This window comes from Lissotriton helveticus, chromosome 10, assembly GCF_964261635.1.
Source record: "Lissotriton helveticus chromosome 10, aLisHel1.1, whole genome shotgun sequence".
Taxonomy (NCBI): domain Eukaryota; kingdom Metazoa; phylum Chordata; class Amphibia; order Caudata; family Salamandridae; genus Lissotriton; species Lissotriton helveticus.
Genome location: NC_136071.1, coordinates 491,376,795 through 491,399,991, shown reverse-complemented (window position 1 = coordinate 491,399,991; position 23,197 = coordinate 491,376,795). Strand labels below are relative to the sequence as shown.

The following is a 23,197-nucleotide window of genomic DNA, read 5'->3' as shown; positions in this document are numbered from 1 at the left end:
GTGGTTGTGTACATGTACTGTCCCTAGTAAGGTGGCACTGAAAGTTGTACTAACCACCCTTGAGGAAAGGAATATATTCTGCTCCTCATTGTCATGGACTGATTATCCCAACTTTGGGTGGAAGGCTGTCCTCTTGCGCAAATCGCCTTTAAAAGGATCTTGCGCTGGCTATTTAGACTCAGTAGTAGGACTATGAGAACCCAATGAGAAACGACCTATTAAAGCCGGAAATTACTTAACCTCCTTTGCTATCACCCCAACCATGTTGTTAGATGTAAGCATTGGTATGTAGGCTGATACCGAACTGACCCATATGACACTGGCGAGACCTACTTACCCTGTAGCAATTTAGCCACCATTGCCACTGGCAGCAGCATTAGGACCGAATAACTGAAAACGTCAGTGACCAACGGCTGATCTTATTACCGCCGGGGCACTCAGCCCTGCAAGCCATAATACAACTGTAAGCAAGACTCCGCTGGATCTACCTCCCCAGCATTGTCTGATGGTGTTACTTAAAGTGGCAGACCAACCACCCCAGTCCTATTTTTGCCCATGGGGACCGAAACTTCGATGTAATAGAAAGAACGCCTTTTGTGTTTCCGCCTCATTAGTGTGCACGGAGAGGTACAGCATGGCTCAGCCCAGGCCAGGCTATACCTAGCCCTGTTTTATTTATTTATTTATTTTTTTAATTTCCTATACCATACGAACCAGATACCCCACGGGAGACGAAATCCTTCCCATGTCTGCTGGTACCAATATCTCGGCCATCCTGAAGTTCCCGCTAGGTGCCATCTTGAGAGCATGTTGCCGCCACGCGTGCGTGGTGCGCCTCCCACGATCATATAAGGGAAGAGAATAACAAGCCATTAATGTTCGGTGCAGTGCTGCCTTAATTACACCAAATAAGATGCATTCATTCACCCACCAATGAGGAGGCTAGGCCTTATGACTGCACACATACGATATGTACACTAAGCCTCATATATGTTGCTCGGATCCAGATCTGAGACTCAAACCCTGTACTCCCATATGCTAACTCTGCAGGTCTGGCTGTAATGCCACCTATAGTAATTGTGACTATGTAACCTCCAAAGTTACTTGTTTGCAAAATATTTCCTGACAGAGTTCGAGTCTCCTACGCCCACCGAGCTGTTACGCATCCTTCTGCATGCATACGTTTTCACTGCATGATTCTACATAATGCTCTGACTAATCTCAGGCTATGACATCACTTTCGCGAATACAACCTACTTAACAATGCTAACTAGCATCACCACAAAAAGCACCAACAATAACGCACCATCATTTCAATTTGTTATTCTTAATGTCATGCATTCAAATTAGTTTTCTAGAATTGTAATATTTCTTATAAACGAAATGTTGCACTTAAGCGCACATTACACGTTTAAATGGGCCATAATGTGGAAGCTCCATACACAGCAAAAAGGCTCACTAATTAACTTATTATTAAACTACCTTTGCTATCTCACAGTGAATTATCTGCCTCTGTGGCCTAGCATTCTGCATTACTATAAAAAACACTCTTTAATGTGTGCTGCAGTTCCTTTGCGTAGTTCTGCTCTCCGTTAAAATAGCCAGGAACCATAAATACAAAGAAACAAGAATTTATGCACGACTACCACTTCCAATACATGTTTACATCGACCATTTTTATGTTCACCTCAAGAAAAGTCCAATGAATGTGTAACCTACTGTGCTGTTTCACGTGCCTCTGGAGAGACCTAAAATGGGGTTTCTGCACTTAACCCATACCACTGAAATTATACAAATGACCTGTACAGTTTTAAAATAGTAGCCTAACATGGCCTTGGTAAGCAATTACAAAAGGTTAGTGCAAAGAAATTATATTATGTATATTACACAGCCGCCAAGACCTTACAGGCAGGCGACATTTTTCTTGGATAGTAGAAAGTTAATTTCTTTTATTCAACTTAACTGCGGAAAATTGCTTCGTGTAAATAGACTGCCAGAAAAGACGACCTTTCAGTAGTTAATTTTATGGTTACAATGGTAGAGGAGTTAGGATAACATTTCCCAGCTGCTTAATTGCCAAGAAGACCAAATGGATGTTTCCCGCTGGCCCCCCGTAACGATGTCAGTACTTCGGGTAGTTGGGAAACCTTTACCAAAGCGAGTTTCTGCTGCCGACGTTTTTTTGTATCTAAAACGCGTGCACCTTCAATATAAAATCTTGACCAAGATGACAGAAATAGATAGGCTATTACATGTTTGACTTAATTGTTATGTGTAAATAACAGAGCATTTTACCAGCATAGAAACTATTTATGTAACGAGTCCTTTCAAATGCCGAGCATCTTTCATTATGGCTCATGGAACAAGGTTTAAAACAATAATTGCAATCGCTCGTGCTTTCTTAGCTGCCACGCGCACGCTTCCCCGCGTGTTTTTGTTCATTCACGTGGTGGGTTGACCATGCCCTGTAAACTGGACATGAAAGGAAGTTCAGCTCAAATAAGCCTCTTGCCAGTTTGATGACAGATGCCGTCACTTTATTGGGTGCAGCCCGCCTGACTGTGCTTGGTGACAGACAACAATTTAAGCTATGTGCCTCCCGTGGGGCCCCCTCTGAGATTGTGTGATAATGCACCTCTGAACCGGGCATCCCCCGCTCACAGTGTGTGAAATGGCGCTAAAAACAACCGCACCACAAAGGCACATCGTCACGCACTCCGCGGCACACCAATGCAATCTTCTCTCTGAAGCCTGTCCTACCGATACAGCGTGGGCAGCATGAGGAGAGCACACTTAATGAGGCACACATAGACAAACAACGAGTATAATACTAACATCAGCCGTTCAGGTCTACTCAGTCGCATGGAGCGCAGACTGTACAATGAGTAGTACGGGCCTCCTTGAAGACAGGTAAGTACATGAACATAGCAACTGGTATAGTCCGAACATTTCGTGTCTACTAAGAAAAAGAAGGCAAATTACTGACTGACCTATACCTTTATGCCCCTTTGACAGGTCTAGCACTGGCGTGCATTCTTCTCTATACACCGGCCCTGCACCTTTAGCTCGGGCACTAGCAATACTTACTGGCCGAGTGCCCCAGTGTCTCAATTGTCTCCTGCTACACTCTTCCACACCATGCCACCTGCATGCACCCTCCATTGATAACGGCCCCATGCAGTTGGTGCCTATTCGCGGGAAGCTCAGCATACCTACAGGCTGAGTACCCCGGGAGTATCCCGCCCCGCCCCCCTGCGCCAATAATTAAACATGGCGTGCCCCTTTCAGCGCGTTAGCATCCCAATTAATCACATGCCCCCGGAAACTGGTTAGCATGCCTGCCCGTGCACTGCCACATGGTCATGCACTTGAATATATCCACGCGGTTGGCGAGCCCCTTTTCCATCCATTACGGCCCGCTAAGGCCCCCATCGCCGCAACTTTCTTAATGTATCAGTTCTGTTCCTATTGTGAAACGCTCTGACCCCTTTGGGTAACGTCCGCGCTACATAAAGACGCATAAATAAAACAACCCTATTCATTCACGCCCCCTCGCCAGTGCTCCTCACTTCCTTTGAGCATTTTACCCTCATCTGCCCCCCCTTGTCACCTGATCATCGAAAACCGCCCCTACCCCCTGCTGGAGCACGCAGTAACACGCCCCCATGCTATATCCCCCGGTGCCGTGCCGCTAGCATCCTCGCGTGTCCCTGGGCATCCGTAAGTGCCTCAGCCTGTCCATGCGACGCAGCGCGTCTAGAAGACCACCTCAATCCTCTTAAGTGCCTCCGTAATCACAACAGCCAAAATCGCGCTGCCTCTCTGCACTGTATGCACCAACCACGCCTCATTTGTGTTTTGCATTAACGCTCCCCACCACGAAGGCAACGCTCTCCTGCCTCCTGGAGCCCTCCCCCTGCTGTGCCGCCACATGTGTAATGATCTTCTCGCCTCCCGCGGCCCTCATCAACACTTCCCCCAGTGGTCCTCCTCTCCCCTCACTCACGACTGCCGGTGCACTTTTCAAGGGGTCTTCACGCCGGCCGAGCCCTCCCTGCTCCGCTGAGGCGTGTTATCTGTCTCCTGTTCAGCGTGACGGTCAGGTTCTGCTCTGCCGAGTAATCTGCCTTGGACTTCCTGACTGGCCGGGCTTGGCTCCGCCGGTCAGGACTACACCTACCAGCAGCCTCGTGTGCAGGACGCCGCCCCCCCTCATCACTCAGCGCCAGGAGGCGCATAAAGCACCGACCACTGCTGAGGACCGGGTGTCACTTTTCAAGGGGTCTTCACGCCGGCCGAGCCCTCCCTGCTCCGCTGAGGCGTGTTATCTGTCTCCTGTTCAGCGTGACGGCCAGGTTTTGCTCTGCCGAGTAATATGCCTTGGACTTCCTGACTGGCCGGGCTTGGCTCCGCCGGTCAGGACTACACCTACCAGCAGCCTCGTGTGCAGGACGCCGCCCCCCTCATCACTCAGCGCCAGGAGGCGCATAAAGCACCGATCACTCCCTCGTCCCGCGAGGACGTGCGCGGGACGAGCCGGGCTAAGCCCGGGCAAAGGGTGGGCCCTCTGTGACCCTCTAGAGGCCGAAAGAGACCGGGCCGGGCCACCCCCCTTGGCTCCTCCAAAAACGTCGGCTAAGGTAATCATTATTGTCAATTTTAGAACGATCTCTCTCCGGCCAAATACAGAACTGATGGAGGCCAGAAACAGAACCACGGCCAAAAAGACTCCAATGCACACACGATCAACAACCAGGAAACTAATGCTGGCACCAACCCCACTTCCAACTCTAACAGCAATTGATATAATGTTACAAAAAACAATTGGGGTTGTTGTCAATGCTATAGAAAATACTGAAAGACACCTCTCATTACCACCTAGCATGTGCCTGATAACTCCCATTCCACAAGAAGCAAATTTACCTGCAAATAGTTCAATCACAACAGCTATGTCATAGGATTCACTTTTATTACACTCCTATGCAGGTTTGCCAGGGAATGGGTTGAATCAAGATGAAGCACCACAACAGTCACCACCTACTGTGTTTGCTACTAGGGAGAGTAGGCTGTCACTAACCCCGAACCTACGAACTAGCGAGATTCCCCATCCATCAATAGTGAGCGATGTGCCTAGTGTTATAGCGGAGTCTGATGGTAGTGGCACTAATGATATCATCCCAATAGATGAGTCACCTAACACCAGTCGTTTAAGCAGTATGAGTGACCATGGATCTAACCGGTTTAAATATAAATCTGCCCATAGTAGGAAATTGTTAGTCGCAAATAGGCTGGGGAAGAGACATAGAAGTAAAAGGAAGAGAATAAATCAAACCACAGTGGAAAAAGGGAGGGAGGGAGAGAGAGACACTGCAGCAGAGTAGAAATAAACATATGAATGTAAATCATGCAACTATTCAGCAAAATTTACCCTTAACAAATATGGAGGGCCTGATTCAACAACTAGAGTATATGGTAAAATCCCACATTACACCAGTGGCTGAAAAACTGAAGGCACTAAGTGACAAAGTGGAGAACCTCGAAAAGCTGGGTATAGCCAACTTAGATTTATTAGAACATCTTGGTACACAAGTTAAGCTATCCACAACTAATGTACCAAAGAGTAAACCCACCAATAGTTTGCCAGGTAGTGAAATTAGAGTACTTAGCACCCCGGCCCCGGTAACTGCAGTAACTGCCCCGAAAAATTTACCCATCAATATTTCCGACACCACAACGGGACAGAAACCTGTTGTGGGACAAAGGGAGAAAGGGGGCCTTATGCCTAATAACAAGAATGTCACTACCAACGCGGCATAATAATAACATAATCCCCGCAACGATTAACCTTCCACCAGAATGCAGACCGTATGTAGCTATTCTTGCTAACATGCCAAAGCTTAAGCCCACCCAATTCGAAAATCAGCAAACCTTGAAGAACAAAACCCTGAATTGGCTCGCTCAAAACTGTGGATTTCCAATGCGTGGAGCTAACCAAATTATTTCCACGCAGAGAGTAGGATGGGTGGGACCAAGCAAAAAGGAGATAAATGGGGATTGTATAGTTATAAATTTTAGGATTCCTGATTGTGCTAGAGACTCCATTCTAAATGCACCCATACCTTCTAACCATGAATATAATACAACCCTGCTTCCCCTAGACTATTTCTATAGGAACCAGTCAGGAAGACAAGCTATAATGCGGACTGTTGACTGTTCTAGAGATGCCCATTCTAACCACTCCAATGTAGCCTATGAACCAGCACCATTGTATAATCTATGGGATAATATCACAATCAAGACCTACAACAGATTCCAGGTGTTTGGCTCACTAGATCAGAATGACTGACTGAGAGAACCAACTACAGCACTACACTCCGAAGTTACTGTACCTGGTGAAATAGCCGCAATCGACCAAGGTCTGCCGGGTATGAATCGGGTAGAAGGCGATATTGTTTTAAAAACGTCAAATATTGACCAGCGTAAAAATTATAAAATGACCAAACCCAATGTAATTGCTATTGCAGACATAAATTTTAATGTGAGTATTGAGATACCCGAAATAACCGAACATTATGATGCATCACAAGACAACTCTGGCGACTGCTTAAAGGCCATTACCTGGAACATAGCAGGAATTGCAGCTAAAATAACTACCCCTTTTTGGGATAGTTTTATTACGCAAGGCCACGACATAATATGTCTCCAGGAGACGTGGCATAGAGTACAAATACAAGTCAAAGGGTATACTACATACAGCGTGAATGCAACAGCACCTTTGGCAGGCAGAGCAAAGGGAGGCTTACTGACCCTGGTATCCACTACTTTAACAGAGTTTAGTCCTGGCGGTTATGTGGAGGTGGGTCAGTATGCATCAATATTGCGTTTGGTGCATGGCAAAGGAAGGGACTTAGTCATAGTTAATTTCTATAATAATATCGTTGGGCCCAACCGAGGCATGATTGTATTGGATATAGAGCAGGCAATAGATGAAATTCTTGTGTAATCAAGTAACCCCCCAGTAATACTCTGGATGGGAGATTTTAATATCCAACCATGTAGCCACGCACAGAAGGGGATCTGTGGACATCGTGAGGAATATCTTAGTGGAGGTAGTACAGTTTTTAACCACTTTCCACACACTAATTATGGGAGTGCGCTGAACAATCTAGTAGCCAAATTAGATCTGGAATTACTAGACTGTACAACGAATAAAAATAATGAAGTGTGCCCAACATTTAGAGGGAGAGATGCCCATTCCAACATCGACCATATTTTGGTATCTAATGGATCTGTCTTTTCTAATGTTTGGGTTACAGAACAGCCAGTGAGCGATCATAACAGCATATCGCTTGAATTAATGGGTTGGGGGCCAAAAACCCATGTGTATGGAAGACCTATCCAAGGGATTATGGCTGAAAGACCAAATGGTATGAGGATAAAGTGGATCAAAATTGACCCAACAAATTTTATGAGGGAATTAAGCCTTAAATGCAGTAGTGAAGTAGGTTATTGCTTGGCATCTAAAGTGACCCCGGCCATCTTCCTTACTAACTTCTTACAAATAACCAAAGTAATTGAAAATTCACTTACAGTAAGAAGTCGAAAGCCGAGGAAAACTCAGGTGCCGTGGTTTGACAAGCAATGTGCCCAGTCACTAAAGAAGCTTAAAAAAGCACTCGATACCAAGCCCAGAGACACAGATAAAATTAGGGAGGAGCGCCTTAATTATAAATCTGCCCTAGCAACCAGGAAAAAAGATTTGCAAGATGAAGCCTGGATGAATTTGGATATGGCTGCAGAAACAAAAACCCACAAATTATTTTGGGAAACTGTAAATAGCCCCTTTTTAAAGAATGATAATACTCCCGAAATCACCTCCCATGTTAGTTGCCGCGCATGGATAGCCCATTTTACTGTGATTTTTAATTCTGATTCTAAACCAGATGGGTCTATTTTATCTATAGATACAGCACCTTTTTTCAAATGGCAAAAAATGCAGTTATCTGTGACCCTAATAGAGGTTACGGAGGCAATTAGAAATAGTAAGGGTGGTAAAGCCCCCGGGCCTGATGGGGTGCCCATGGATTTTTATAAATATGAAATAACTTTATGGGCCCCAATACTGACAAGATATTTTATTGCCGCCATTGAAGACAGGCTCCCACCTACATGGGGACAGTCCATTATTGTACCTCTATATAAGAAGGGCTCTAGGTCAGAGGCACGAAATTACCGTCCCATCTCACTTCTGGACTCGTCAATTAAAATCCTCAGTCGAGTTCTATTAGAGAGACTGGAAGCCTGGGTCGAGGAAAATAGCATCTTATCCCCAGTGCAGTATGGGTTCAGGAAGGGGATGGGAACAATGGAGCAGTGTGTGAACCTGGAACTCATAGTCAGCAAGCTAAAGAGGGCAACCTATTTTTGTGCTTTGCTGACTTGAGTTGGGCATTTGATTTGGTGGAGCACACACTGCTTTGGCCAGTTCTGCTGGAAATGGGTGCCCCAACGGAAATTATACACTTTCTGGCCAGACTGTATGAAAACCTGTCTAGTAAAGTCAGATTTGGACCCAATGGAGAGTGCACATCCTTTTTTAGAATTAATAGAGGTATCCGACAAGGGTGTGTGCTTGCCCCACTCCTATTTTCTCTTTTTATAAATGAGATAGATAAAATTTTAAAACGTACTCAAACAGATGCACCTATTATTAATGGTAACCCAATTCCAATCCTTTTATACGACGCGGTTCTCCTCTCCCGAACCCAAAATGGCTTGCAATGTCTGATTAACAAGTTCTACACTTTTATCGAGAGCAGAAAGTTGAAAATTAACAAAGGAAAGACATTCACAATGACCTGTGGCAAGAAGCCAAGAAAAGGCAGGTCCTTTTATTTAGAAGGGGAGAAATTAGAATCTGTAAGGAGCTTTTGTTACCTAGGCATCACATTTTCAGGAGATGGGAGGTGGGCAAATGAACAAGATAGTGTCCACTTCAAAATGGCAAGGAACACAAGTTGTGTTTTTAGATTTGCAGCAAAATTATGGGGTCGCAGAATACATGAGATGCTGTCAATATATAATTCAAGGTGCATAACATCAGCCCTGTATGGGGCTGGTATATGGGGATACCATACTCAGAGTGCTAACTTAATTCAGTGTGAGGAGTATGTATTCTTGAAAAGACTGCTTTGTGCTCCGGCTGCGGCCTCAAATGAGCTAATTCATAGGGAAGTCGGCCTAAATCATGTTAACGATTTAATTGCTCTACGCCCCCTGTCCTTATGGCGATCCATCTGGTCAAAAGAAAGAGACAAAATTCACTCAGGATGTGATTAACGATTGTTTAAAGCTCGACCGCTGCTCAAACATCCCTTGGTTATGTCACATACATTCTTGATACAAGACACTTTATGGCTGTGACATTTTTAAAGATCCAGCAATGGGGACAGGGATGTCAAAGCAGGAGCTAAAAGTCACTTACCTGAAACATACAAGTAGAGCCAGAATGGATAAATACGGAAAACAAAGCACGTTTAATTTTTATTTAGAACATAATATTAATGAAGGTTTTCAAAACTACCTTTCTGTCGTTAGCACTAGTTCCCACCGTTTTGTACTATCCCGTCTTCAGTTGGGGATTGTGCATCATCTAGTGGCATTCCCAATAACTAAGAAACCCGGGACTTGTTTATGCCCATGTGATGGTACATCAAAGCAGAGTGGTTGTCATTTTATGCTGTTTTGTAATTTTTATATTTCTTACAGAAAATTTTATCTGAAACCCATCTTTTTAAAATATAACATACGCAGTACAAAGGAAGCGATGCAACTGATGTTCAATCTAGAGAGCCCAGATATATGTTTTTATGTGGCCACTTATATTTTAAAATGTATTTTAGTACGGAAATCAATTATTGTATGAATCCAACATATGACTACGACTTATATGCACTTTATTATTGCTGGTTTGCACATCGCTAATTTGCACATGCGTTAGAAACTGAGCATTCTTAGCACTTACAGCACTTTATATTGCTAGTTTGCACATGTACTGTTAGGCGAATGCACTAACAGGCACTTTAAGTCTGCCCATCTTGGATATGCGCTGCTACAATGTATATTGCACTTGGTAATGATGGTACCCGGCAAACCAGAATTGATATAAATGCATGAAGTATTGTAATTTTACTTTGATTGTTGCTATATGGTTGTATTCATACATACCGAATAAAGCATTTTTTAAATTGAAATTGACTGCCGGTGCCCTCCATGAAAGCAACGCGCCCCTTATCACAATGTCTTTTAACATTGCTCTGCTAAAGCCATTTAAACTCCTAGCAAACTGCTCGCACTCTTGCCCTCCCCGCAACGCTACGCGGCCCCTCACCTTGCGAATTGCCAGCACTGCCGGGCCTATCCAACTGTTGCTCCGGCTGAGCCTTTCGGCAACCCCCAGAGGCGAGAGACAAAGAGGGCTACTCCCTCGAGAGCCGCACTTTTAACACTTTTGGGGGAGGGATCGCAGACGCCCTCCCTGGCGTCTCACCTTACTTGCGATCCTCCCCATGACTAGACCTGGGGAAACGAAACCTCTGCTCCAGGCCCGGAATTCCCACTAAAGGCCCCCCTCCCCTAGGCACGGGGGGTGCCTCTCATTACTGCCATCACTGTGCCCAGTAGAAACTAGAGCTAAAGAAAAAAAGCAACAGCAACACTACAAAACAAAGCGGTATTTAAAAGATTTTTGATCAGAACAACATCTCAGAAGGATTAAATTGGCTATTCATCCTAGTTTTATTGCGGATACTTGGCATTTGTGTAACATGACATTAGCAAAGAGCGTGCAACAACTAGCATATTTTATTCTTTTACAAATCCAGAAAAGAAGTGGAAACAATGGCATAGGCTTTTTGAACATGATTTTGAGGCAATGGATGTCAAGAAGGAACCAGAGCATAAGTGAACTTTATTATTCACCAAAATTAACCAAAACATTTTTTATCAATTGCTAGAAGTAGTTCCCACCAGAGATGATTTTGGTAGGTGAGATGAGCACACCAAAGCAGTCAAGAGACTTAAACAACATTTTACTGATCAGCAAAGCATAGTCATTGAAAGACACATTTTACTCAAGAAAACAAGCAAGCACAGAGGCAATATTGATGAATAGGTGGCTGCCTTAAGGATTTTAGCGACAGCCTGTAAATACGAAAATAGTGAAATCGGTATTTGAGGGGTTAGATCAGTGATGAACTGTTTTTTTAAAAAGTCAATGTGAGTTTTCTATGTTGCCCACATCCATCAGCAGAAAAAACAATTACTATTGTGAAAGAGATCAAAAGATCTGGGGAGTCTGCCCATGCGTTGGCTGGTCAAGGCAAGTGTGAGTGCAGTGAGCAAGGAAACTTGATATTTAGGAAATCGCAGGGAGAAGGTGATGATTAATAATGATTCATATTGTAGGTGCCGATCAAGGAACCATAAGGGAAGTAACACCAATCGTCCCACATTTGGAAAGAGGTGTATTTGATGTAATGTTCATAAGGGAGTGCTTGCAAATTCCAGTTCAGTGAGAGTCAGTAGTGTCACAAAGAAAGAAAAAGCAATAGAAGAGGGGATATCATATTTATTCCCTTACAGGAGACTTATTGGAAGAAGCAGCTGTTCTTGCTGTCCTTGCTACAAGGAAGGTGATAAACAGTTGGAATATTAGTTTAAAAGTAATGGGAGACTCTGGATCAACTGTCACAAGGATTTCCAATACCACATTGAATATGTTTTGAATAGAATACATTTGAAACCTTTAGATAGTAAGGAAGTAGTATAGTATACAACCATAGGGTTTCTTTTAGGAGTGCTTAATTTTTTAGAAAGCATAAGATTTACAAGAAGATATACGTAGCAGAGAACAGGTGGGATGTAATGGGGTGGTGTGATTTTGAAGCCTGGAACTTTCAATCCCGGTATGTTGGTGGAACAGAGAGAAAGTGATTTGCGTCAAATACTACTTGCTCAAGGAGAGTGACGTTTTTGCTGAAAACACTGGATGAGTGGAAAGCTTTCAACATAGTTTATTTTTTTAATTCTGTGCCTTTCAGACATTTATTTATTTAGTGTTTTATAGAGAGAGAACGTGACCCGTTAGGGTTTCAGAGCGCTTTACAGGGATAACACGTTGTATACAAGTATGAAATAGTCAAAGAAAAAAAACATAAGTAGGAGTAAAAGGAAGCAAAACATTTGGAGAATAACAGGGTGTATACAATGTTCGGATCATAATGCAGAGAAACCCAGCAAATGCATCTGTGGGAGTACAAGGTCAGTACAAGATGGATAGCAGCCAGTCACTCCAAACTCTAGCGGCAACAAAAATAAGCAAAGCCACTGAGCAGTGTGTGCAATGCATGATTTATGGGAAAAATCTTGCCCGTTAGGAAGATTTGGCTTCCTTTTTAGGTCTCGCCTACGCAGCGCGCATGTGCTGCATAGGATAGAGACCTCTTGAAATTGATACAGCTGTGCATGCAAAAACGTGCACGCGTTGCATTGCTTTCAATGCAACGCATGCACGTTTGGCGATTCCCTTGCGGGAGCGAGCTTCCTGCTCGCTCCCACAAGGGAAACAGCTGCAGGTCCCCTCCTCTCTCCCCTCCCCGTGCTGCCTCCTCCTCTGCCATCTCGTTTTTATTTTTTCAATTTTCAACACGAGGCGTGCACTGGTTTGTACTAGCCAAGCTTTGCTCCATTCAGTGCTGTAACATTTGGCATTAGCTGAAAGAATGGGCATGGCCGTAGGAGGTAGTCACAGCTAGGGCAAGCTTGACTCTAGTCAGACGTAGAACTCCGGATTCGCCCGAGTGGTGTTCCTGACTATAAAAGGCTATGCTCTAGTTAGAAGGCTAATCGTGGGTGCTATTGTAATTGTATTTGTGTAGCGTTTCCCAAACACCTTGCGAGACCACTGAAACACAGCACTAGCTGGTATACTAATTGCGAATATATAGATATCAGCCCGCTGCAGTCCGTGCGGCTTCAACAAACACCTTACACATGGCAACTAAGAAGTCGTGTGTGGCTTGAAGACTAATTGCCGCTAGACAAAGGTCGCCTTCAGCTGTAATAGAAATGACTGCAGGGGTAGCTGGGCTCCGGCTGGAACACTGCTGGCCATTGATAACCTGATCTGGGGCAGGCCAGTCTGACATCTCGAGAGCGCAGCTGCCTCCCTGTCTGCCCTCGGAGGGCCCCCAAGAGCTGGTACTGCAGGCACCGGTGCCATCCGTCATCCAGCATGGCACCGCCCTGCCACGGGGTTATCCACTGAGGCAGGCCAAGCTCCCCCACTACGCCAAGCACCACCAGTGTCTTGTAAATTACACGCGCTGGGCAAGGTAAAAAATATATGTATTTCCACCGAAGGCCCTCGCCGAGTGCCATGCAGACAAATCACTGGTTGTGATCGCGTAAAGCGCATGTTGTGGCATCGGCGACGGGGGCGGCAAGGTGCCTTTGTGGGGTTCGGGTATCTGGGGGGAGGTGAGCAGATAAGGCTCATTGCTAATAATAGAAAACATGTTATCCTGGGAGGCCGGTCCTGAAGATGGGATCTGTCATATTTTAATTAACCTGTCTGCTGTATTTTATTTGGCCTGCACAGAGACAGTATACGGGATGCAAGACAAATGAGATGCCCGCGCGCACTGTAAAACAAGGTGCTCTCCTCAATTTGTGGTGTGTCGTTTTTGTGGTCTAATGCGTTAAGAGCACTTTGCGAGTGCCCCTACCTTAGAGGCGCTGCAGTCACAGTTGTGTCCACTGGGACGGGCACAACACTTCTCCGGCATAACTGCAGCAAGTCTTTGCAAGGTCCAACACCGGACTTGTAGAATCTTGCACGTGTCAAGTTAATGGCGCAAGCCTCACAAGGGTTACGAATTGTTCACCAACCTGGGGCAGGTCTTTTCCAATGCAAAAGCTCCTAAAACATTTGCAGGGTCGACAACAGCGTTAAGCCAGTTCAATGGTTTTGGAGTTGGTCACGCAACCACCTTGGAGGCATTACTGCCTGCCCTCAGGGTTAACAAAGGTAAATCTAACAAGGTGAAGAGAAGGCAAAGTCTGGCGTCCAGTGCACCCAGCAGCGTTTCTAGAATATGGGATTTGAGGCACTACACCCATGTATGGAAAGAACAGCAACATCCCTCTCGCCCACCAAAGCCTCTTAGTTGATGTTCCGAAGCCCAAAACGGATCGGTCGACAAGACCCCAATGCGTCAATCACTAATGAGCTGGCAAAATATGACACAGTGTCAAGTGTGCTGAGAATCCAGAGGCATAAGCTGCAAGCAAGGCTGCCAGGCACACACAAGAAGCTGCCATCGCTGGAATTGGCACATGTACCCACAGGCTGCACCCAAAGGACAGGGAATGTCCAACTTGCACGATGTACCCCTTGCCTCCGTCAGGAGCTTTCAGATGTCCCTTCCATGCACTTTACACACAGGTGTAAGTAAGGCTTGTTAGATATCAAGTAAACAAGAAGTATATATTTTTGCTGTCAGACCCCAGGGGTGTTGGGTTCCAGTTTGGAACATCTCTCTGTTTACTTCCTGTTCATTCTTGTATGGATCGTTTCACATTGTAAGCATTCACCAGTGAATATGCAACAGCACACAAATTCATTCAGAAATAGAAGCTGCTTTGTATTTAGTTTGGGTGCTCTATGATGGATCTGTACAGGTCTGCTCTTCTTCCCCACAGCAAAAAAACAAGCATTGGCATAGCCAATAGGTCTCGCCTTTGGGACCATGTAAGTTTTGAGCCATGCAACAGTTGATGTTGTTGCACCAAGGATATTGTGCTGCATAACTAAATACTTATAAGGTCCCAAAAGTGAGACCTATTGGCTATGCCAATGCTTGTTAAATATTGACAGATAGTGAATTTTTCTGATGAAAGACAGCGAGTTCCAGATTCTTGGTGCGGCCCCAGAGAAAGCACAATTGTACGTTTTTTTCTTTTCGGAAGCCGGGTGGCTGGAGCACAAAGTCTCTGGCAGATCTGAAATTTCTGGCTCCTTCAGAAACCATGTTTTTCTGGGCAAGATATGCTGAGGATTTCGTGTGTAGTGCTTTGCGGGTGATACATGCCAGTTTGAGTTGGATTCTAGCTTCAATAGGAAGCCAGTTCAGCACCTTCAGATGCGGTGAGATGTGGTTGAATTTTTTTGACCCTGTTAAGAGTCTGGTGGCGGTGTTGAGGTAAGCTTTTAAGGAGGACGTGAAGATCTTGGGCAGGCCTGAAAGGTTTGAGCATCCATATTTGATTCTGGAGATAACTAATGTCTGAACTGCCATTTTTAGGTCCCAGGCATCAAGGAAAGGGTTTAGTTTCCTCATGTAGCTCAGGTGAAACCTGGCAGTTTTAGTCATCGAGTTGATGTGGTCTCGCATATTCAAGATTCTGTCCAGGGTTATGCTGAGAGATCTGGCAGATTCCACTATGGTCGGTGTGCAGTTTAGTGCTGTGATCTACTTGGTCAATTACCGAATGTCAGTGTTACTTTTAGGGGTGGGGGGATTAGAAGGAACTCTGTTTTTTGTGCATTTAGTTTGAGCTGGTTGCAGCTGGTCCCACAGACATAAAGTGGCAGATGTACCATTGAGTGTTAGGAGTGAACTGAAAATTCTTCTGCACAATATGTGTGAGTATGATATTGTCAAGTCTGTTAATGTTGCTGAATGAGTATCAGCAGTTGTGATTGATAAAAATAAGGTGGCCAAATCCACTTGTGTGTGTATCTTAGTTCCCTGGATAACAACATACTTGCAGACTGGCACCATTTGTCAAAAATTTAGGAAATGCTGGCATTAATAGGCAATGCTAAATATTTCACATCAATAGATTTAAAGGCTGCACATCACCAAGTGAGCTTGGAGAAGAAAGTTGCAAATTTTTGCAACTTGCATAACACAATACAGAGCATGTAAATATCAGCAACTATCTTTTTGTCTAGCCTCAACTGCTAGTGTTTTCCACAAATTTATATTTTTCTACTTTTCTGGGGTACAAGACTTTCAGGACGCTATCTTGACATGAAAGATGTGAAGAACAACATGTTATCTTAGATAAAGTAGTAAGTGTTTTGAAGGAATGACTGAGAGTAAAAGTAGGTGGAAATATTTGACATATTTGTTGATTATCTGAGGCATCACATAATGTCCGAATGGAGCTAACCGGAAAAAAGATTTAATACAAGCTATTGCAGACACCAGCCCTACAGGGCAAAGACAATTGAAGTCATTAGTGAGATTAAGCAATAATTACTCTAGGTTTGGGGTAGGATATGTCATATTAATGGAACCACGTAAAATCATTTAAAAAAGCATTGGCAAAGCCAATCGGTCTGATGGTTGCTGTCGGACTTTGGTTTTGTTAGTGCTTGGTTTGTTTCATCATAGTTTTTGCAAAACATTGCTGTTTGGGTGCTTCTGGAACCTCTTCAGGCCAAAATCTAAAGTATTTTTGGTCTCAAAAAGCACACATTGCCATAGTACTCCCTGGCCCTTGCAGGAGCTACTCTGTGTGTGGATGTACTCCTTGTTAAAGGGTGCAGTGCCTGTCACTCATAGTGAAGATAGTGAGTGGCTTAAGTGGGCTAACCCATTGTTCCATGCCATATGGTCTGGAGGAAAAATGTGAATGGCACAATAACAGAACAATGGATAAAGAGGGCTGACTGAAAGCCACTTTAGGTATTGTATACATTTCATTTTAATAGCATCAAATGGTCTTGGAAATTGGGGGCCCAAAAGAAGGAAAAAATAACATGGACAGAAAAGGAGCAATATGTTTTTGATCAGATCAAGCCGTTATTAGCAAGCACTCCTGATTTAAAAAACTTGTGGCTGATTTTTAATGTTCCATAACTGTTAATGTAAGTGTGGTGGAAATTAGAGCAGTCTTGTGTCAGAAGGTTTGAAATGCTTAGAATAATACAGTATTTGCATCATGCACACGTAAAGAGGTAGAGAAGCAGCATTGCACTGAGAGTCTTTCGTATTCTCTTCGGTGTGAGGCACAACAATTCAAAACATGTGGAGCACTCATTTTATATTGGCCACTGACATCAAGTCTCTCACATGTGTGCTTGGTGTGACCAGGACTGGTAATGCCTCTGCCTATTTGATAAAGACTGCTGTCCAAATTTCAAGAACACAGTTTTGATGTAATGTGAGATGGTGGTGCTTAATGGCTTGGGCAGCCGACTTTGAAGCGGGGGAACCAGGTTTGAGTCTGGCGTGAGGCTCAAACATCCTGTGATTCTGGGCAAATCACATAATCTCCCCGTGCCTAAAAAAATATATATGTCAGTCCGTAATGCAACTGGTGCTCAAGCCAAGCGCTCTGATACGTTCGGGTCGAGTTTGCGCTATATAAAACTGAACAAAATATATATATTTCATAGAGTAAATGTGCAAGCGGACAGTTTGTCCAGATTTCTCATTAAAAGGGAACATTGTGCAGACAAAAGTAAAAAAAGATGAATGTCATTGCCGCAGTAGATGTAGCAGGGTTCTCTTAGTGAAAAATAATAGATTGTGTGCATGGAAGTGATGATGTTTTGTTGAGTGTGTCAATGTGTAGTTGATGGTTGGTCTGATTTAAACAACTGTAGTAACAATTACATAGTTTTGGACAAGTCGCAACGGAACTCAATGTTGAATCTGGTATATTGCTGAGGACTGTTAAATGTGTACCTCCTATGAGATTATGGGCACATAAAATCATCTAAGCTCATAGTGTCCACTTGGGCTATACGTCCACTGGGAAGATGTTGCAGAAAATATTAGATGGCCAGGTATGGAGAGGCAGGTCGAAGATTTTGTGAGTAACTGTAAAGAATGTATACTACTTAATAAACATCGGAAGATGAAAAGTTCCCATTTCAACCCGTACAGTTACTGGAATGACTGGAGCCAGGTCACATTTGATTTTACTGGACCAGTACCAGCAATTCAGTGTGTTAAGCGCTAATATTTGTGCTTGTTGATTACTTTTCAAGGTGGGTGCATTACTCATTTGCCAGTACTTCCCCATTTAACAAGACAATGTACTTTTATGTTATTGAGGGAATATGTAGCAAAGATGGTATTAATGCCATAGTGGATGATCGACAGCAAGTGTTTCTCTACAAACATTTGACATCTAAATTTGAAAAGTACAGTTCTGAACCAGCAGGCTAAAATGAAAGCTTATCAAGATAGAAATGTCATTGCTAAAGAACATAATATAAGGACTGGTTCTTGGGTCATGTTGAATGGAATCATGGGAAGAAATGTTCACAATTCTATTCAACTAGAAGATGGCAGATGGTGGGCAATACATAACCTTGTTGTAATTAAAGACTATCAAAAGGATATTCTAAGACCAAGCCAGAAGGATGTAAGCAATAGTGGCTCTTCTGTACGGAGCTCAAGATGCATGGGAATGTACCTTCTCATGAGGACAACATATATGACAATGAGGAAAGGAGACATGTATGTGAGTGCGAGTCCATACGTGTTGACAAATGTACTTGTGACTTTGCTTGTAATCCAGAATTTTATATCCTATTTTACGCTGGGCCCAATAATAACAACTTTATTCATTTGATTCTCTTCACTTGATCCTCCGATGAACCTTGCTCATTGCATTGAGTGGTGAAGGATCTTTAGCTGTCATTGTTGGTTACCTAACAAGGACCAGGAGTTAGTGAACAACCTATAAATTGGTAATCAGGTTCAAATAGATTACTCTCAAAATCATACTTTACATATACAGAATGGAGTCAGGAAGCCCAAGTCTCCTAAAGAAATGTAAACAAGCCAAAATGACACAAACTAGGAGCTTGGCTGCAGCAATACAAAATTATAGTAAGAGAACCTGATGCTCTGTAAACAATTATTGGCTATCTCTGCTATACATTAGAAACTTAGGGCCTGATTACGAGTTTTGCCGAACCCAGGGTGAAAGTACAGTGACAGTCGAATACCCCGCACCAATGGTCCGACCGCCGTATTACAAGTACGGCAGTCAGACTGTGAGTGGACCGCCGCTGCCATCAGGTATTCGCGATCAGTAGTGCGGTAGTCTTGAGGCAGCAATATGCTTGGCGGTGCCTCAAGACACCCCAAATCCAGTGAAAGTTAGAAACCATGAAGCTTTATTAAATCATTCAGGTTCATTAAAGAAGGTAAAAATAACAGCTAATCAAAATGCATAGTAAACCAATATAGGGAATTAGCATAAGGCACGAAAACATGAAGCAAAGAGAAGTGTCAGAGCAGGGGTGGCTCTAGGCTCATGGTGGCCCTGGGCAGGGAGCGTAGGTAGGGGGCCCCAGAAGAGGGGGTCTGGGCGGGGCGGAGCGCGGAGGCCAGTGAAGAGGGGGGGGGGGGGGGTCAGGGTGTTTGGAAGTGTAACAGAGCCGGAGGCCGCCAAATCCCTGCCAGGGGCCGCCACGCAAATCTGTATCCATCCTCAGAGGATTATTATATTAATGATATATATTAATGATATATATTGATATATTAATGATATATATTAACCCCTGGGTTTTGGTGGCCCTGTGCAGGTGCACAGCTTACACATGCCTAAGCCCGCCCCTGGTCAGAGGTAAATAATGTAAGTGCTAATCAAGAGACAGACAGACATGGGTCTGCTCCCAAGGTCGGGGGCAAAACAGACTCTGTCTCACTTCCGAATTTGTGGTTTTTATAAGAAACTACAGTCAAAGTTACTTGGTCAGTATAAAATGAACTAAATGTTGTATGGTTCAACCAGTCACAATACAGTAATGTTCAACCATAGTGATCTAAATAAATTAATAATCAATGACAATTTGACCTAATGTTGACTAATGTGGCAGTACAAATCTAGTTCCACTTAAACAATGATTAACTCATATTATGAATAAGCCCTCTGAAAGGACCTTGAACAGATCATTTTATACATCTGTTTCCTCAGAGGCTCACCAAAAACACAATATCATTGAAGAGCATGTTATTAGTGCACATTTTGTTACGTGTTATGAGAGAAGAGAAATGAAACGCACACATCATGGATCCACTGAGATTCAAGATGGAGGCAGATCTAATTGAAGCCTAGTTCAGCCACACTAAAATACACTTTTGCAAACTGCAGTATTTTCGTTTTTAATGCAAAATGTTCAAGATGTTGAGCACCCATGATTTATTCATTAGAATATCTCTATCAGAGGACTGAGAAATATACTGTTCTGCTGCCACCCAAGAGAAGGGGGTGACCTGCCTGTAAAAATCTGCGAGGCACACTGAGCCCAGAGTGAGGGCCTGTGTGCTTCCACTCATCGCTACACCAGTGATCATCTCTGCAATTTACTATTGCCCCTAATTTGAGGACACATGGCCCTCCATACCTATTACACTCATGATCACCACTGAGAAGCCTACAAACTACCGTAGCCTAAAGGCCTGTGCGCCTCTGCACGTATTTCACCATTTGTGACCTATCTATAAACTTCAACGATCAACTGCAGCCCCAAAGCCCATGCATAACGCCTTATTGCCTCCTACAACACTGCAGCACCTCTTGGTTTCCCTATCAGCAGTAGCTCCACCATAATGACATCCTATATACATCTGCCACTGCTAATGTGTTTAAACTCTGTGCTCCTAAGTGCAACCGCTAATTCCCTTACTGCATGGGGAAAAATGAATTGAGATACTGCCAGCACAAACAGTACCAAGGCAGTGCAGCCCACCCTAACGACATCCTAAGAGTCATGCATGTGAAGTCATCAAGACTAGAGTAAGATAGCTGACTGTGCTATACTGGGCCAACACACCTCTGTACTTGTAGCTTAACACTCCTCTTTTCTGAGCCTGTATCCGTAGTTCCACTGCACATAGGTCTCATATACACAGAATTAGTGACAGACTAATATAAGTAACTGTAATACTTACCAGACATACTATGTATGCGATAAAACTCACTGAGGTTCCCATGCATATTTCCTTATAAGGCATTATGTCTCTTCTCAAAGAATAACACTGCTTGTGCATTATATATATATTGATTCTTGTGTTGGCTGCAACAAGCTCTACCTGACACAAACACCACCTTCCAGGAGTAAACTCTGATTGCCTGACTTTGCTCCTTCCTAGCCTAGAAGGTGAAACTTAAATAGGAGATATCTGGCATTTCAGTGAGCGTGCAGCAGTGCTTGGCTTTGTTACAAGGCCAAGGCCAGTACTTGTCACAGAGATTGCCTATTTGCCCTTGAGTTTACAAGGCCTCATAGAAATGGGACCACCTACATTTTGAAATATAAGGTTGCTTGAAAAGGTTGAACAGAAATGACTGAGCGCTGTACCTTCCAGTGCAAACTTAATAGTGAACTTTCTAAGACAGCCGTCCTATCATGGTGTCCGCTGCTTGGTACACGCAGTGCGGACCCGGTACACACAAACTAATGAGGGAATGTGGCCTAACGTCTAAAGCGGTGGCCCTCTAAACTGGGGGACTGATGTCGAGTCTCTGCAGGGACACTTGACATCCTGTGATTCTGGGCAAATCACTTAATCTACCCGTGCCTAACAAAAATTAATGCGTCCGTCTGTAACGAAACTGTTGCACATGTAAAGCGGTATGATACCTTCGGATCTTGTTCCAGCTATATATATATATATAAAGAAAAAAAACTACACATAAGCGGTACTGTCATTCAGCCCAAACCCGGGGGTACTGTCTCTTCCCTCTGTCATGCCTTCTACTTCCCCGCACATCCTTCCCCCATTTCCGCGCCCGCCCGCTCGCCTCCCTTATCCATGCAGCTCACAGAGGCCGCCACTTGACATGTTCCAAAAGATGGGCGCATGCGAAGAAAAAAGTCATAAACAGTGCCAAGAAATCCCTTCCCAAAACAAAGCCGGCTTTAAAACATTACCAAATGACAGTGCGCTCCCTTCAGCCCGGAGGCGCCCTCAGAAGTTGGGGATAAAAGATGACTGCAGCCATTGCTACCGGGGCTCTTTTCCCCAAGCTCCGGCAGTGGAGGCCAGCCTGGGACCGGTGCTTGCCCGCACCGGCTCCCGAGCCTGGAATTCCGCCGGTTCACTGCATCCGGGGCTTACTGTCCTTGCAAAAGAAGAAAATAAAATATGATAACTGCAGAAACAAAAGCACATTTGTGCCCCCACCTCCCTCGGTCCCTCATCCTCTCATGACCCCGGCAGCCTTCCTCCCCAGCCAACTAAACAAGAAACGGTGTCTGAAGTTGAAAGTGAACATATGCATCATGCGCTGCCCGCGACGACCCGGAAGCGGTTGGGAAGCCGGCCAATGCCAGCGCGGCCCCAACCGGAAGTCCCGCTCCATCGCGCCGAGAGACAGAGAGAGCTGCCCGAGGAGCCACGAAGGCTCCGCATTGAGTCCCGGTCCCGAGATGGGGGAACGGGTGAAGAGCGGCCGGGCGCATGGGGAAGGCGGGGCTCTCATGTGGTGAGAGAGCCCCGCAAAGCGCTACCGCCGCCCGAGATGCAGATCCGCCGCCGAGCACCGCCAGAACAGGTAAGTGTGTTGAGTGAGAGGAGGGGTGAGTGGGGGTGGGGTGTATGCGCGTGTGTCTGTTTGGGTGTGTTTGTGCGTGCGTCTGTCTGTCTGTGTGCGCTGTGTGTCTGATTAAGGGGGGGTGCGTGTGTGTATATGCAGTGTGTATGGCTTTCTTTGTGCGCATGCGTGACTGACGACGTGCGCGCTCACGAGGTACAATCTCGGAAAGAGAAAGCTCGTGCAACATTGCTGTCCTCATTCCCCTGAAAGTAACAACATAAGTCGTCTCGCCCTAGACAGCAAAGCTTCGCTTTGCTTTCGTCTAGGCGAGACCTAAAGATGACATATAACGCGCACTGAAAGCGTGTTGCTGCTCGAGAACAATTTTAAAACGCTTACCTCTCCGTCGGTGTCTCCAGGCGTTCCTCTGCGCTGAACTTGGGGAGGCACCGAACGGAAGAGGCGCTGTGTATTTAATGATTCACATCCTTTCTGCACCCACGTGTTAGCGCAAAGGATGCTGGTTAATGTAGTATAATATCATTCAATAAGTAAAAACTGTCATTAAAGACTGTAGATCTGGGACAATGTAAGCAAGCACTATTACAAATGTGCCTATTTA

General features: G+C 44.6%; 1 protein-coding gene across 6 annotated transcripts in view; it reads left to right on the top strand.

Moving 5' to 3' along the window:
- The window catches only part of LOC144784299 (WW domain-binding protein 2-like), a 431,126-nt gene that overhangs the window by 305,689 nt on the left and 102,240 nt on the right, over positions 1-23,197 (top strand). The window contains exon 1 of one of the 6 annotated variants that reach the window (XM_078662995.1): positions 4,335-4,640. The exons of the other annotated variants lie outside the window; for them this stretch is intronic. The gene's annotated coding sequence lies outside the window, so the exon portion shown is untranslated. Of the gene's footprint in view, positions 1-4,334; positions 4,641-23,197 lie in introns of those variants that run through there. 6 annotated transcript variants of the gene reach the window in all.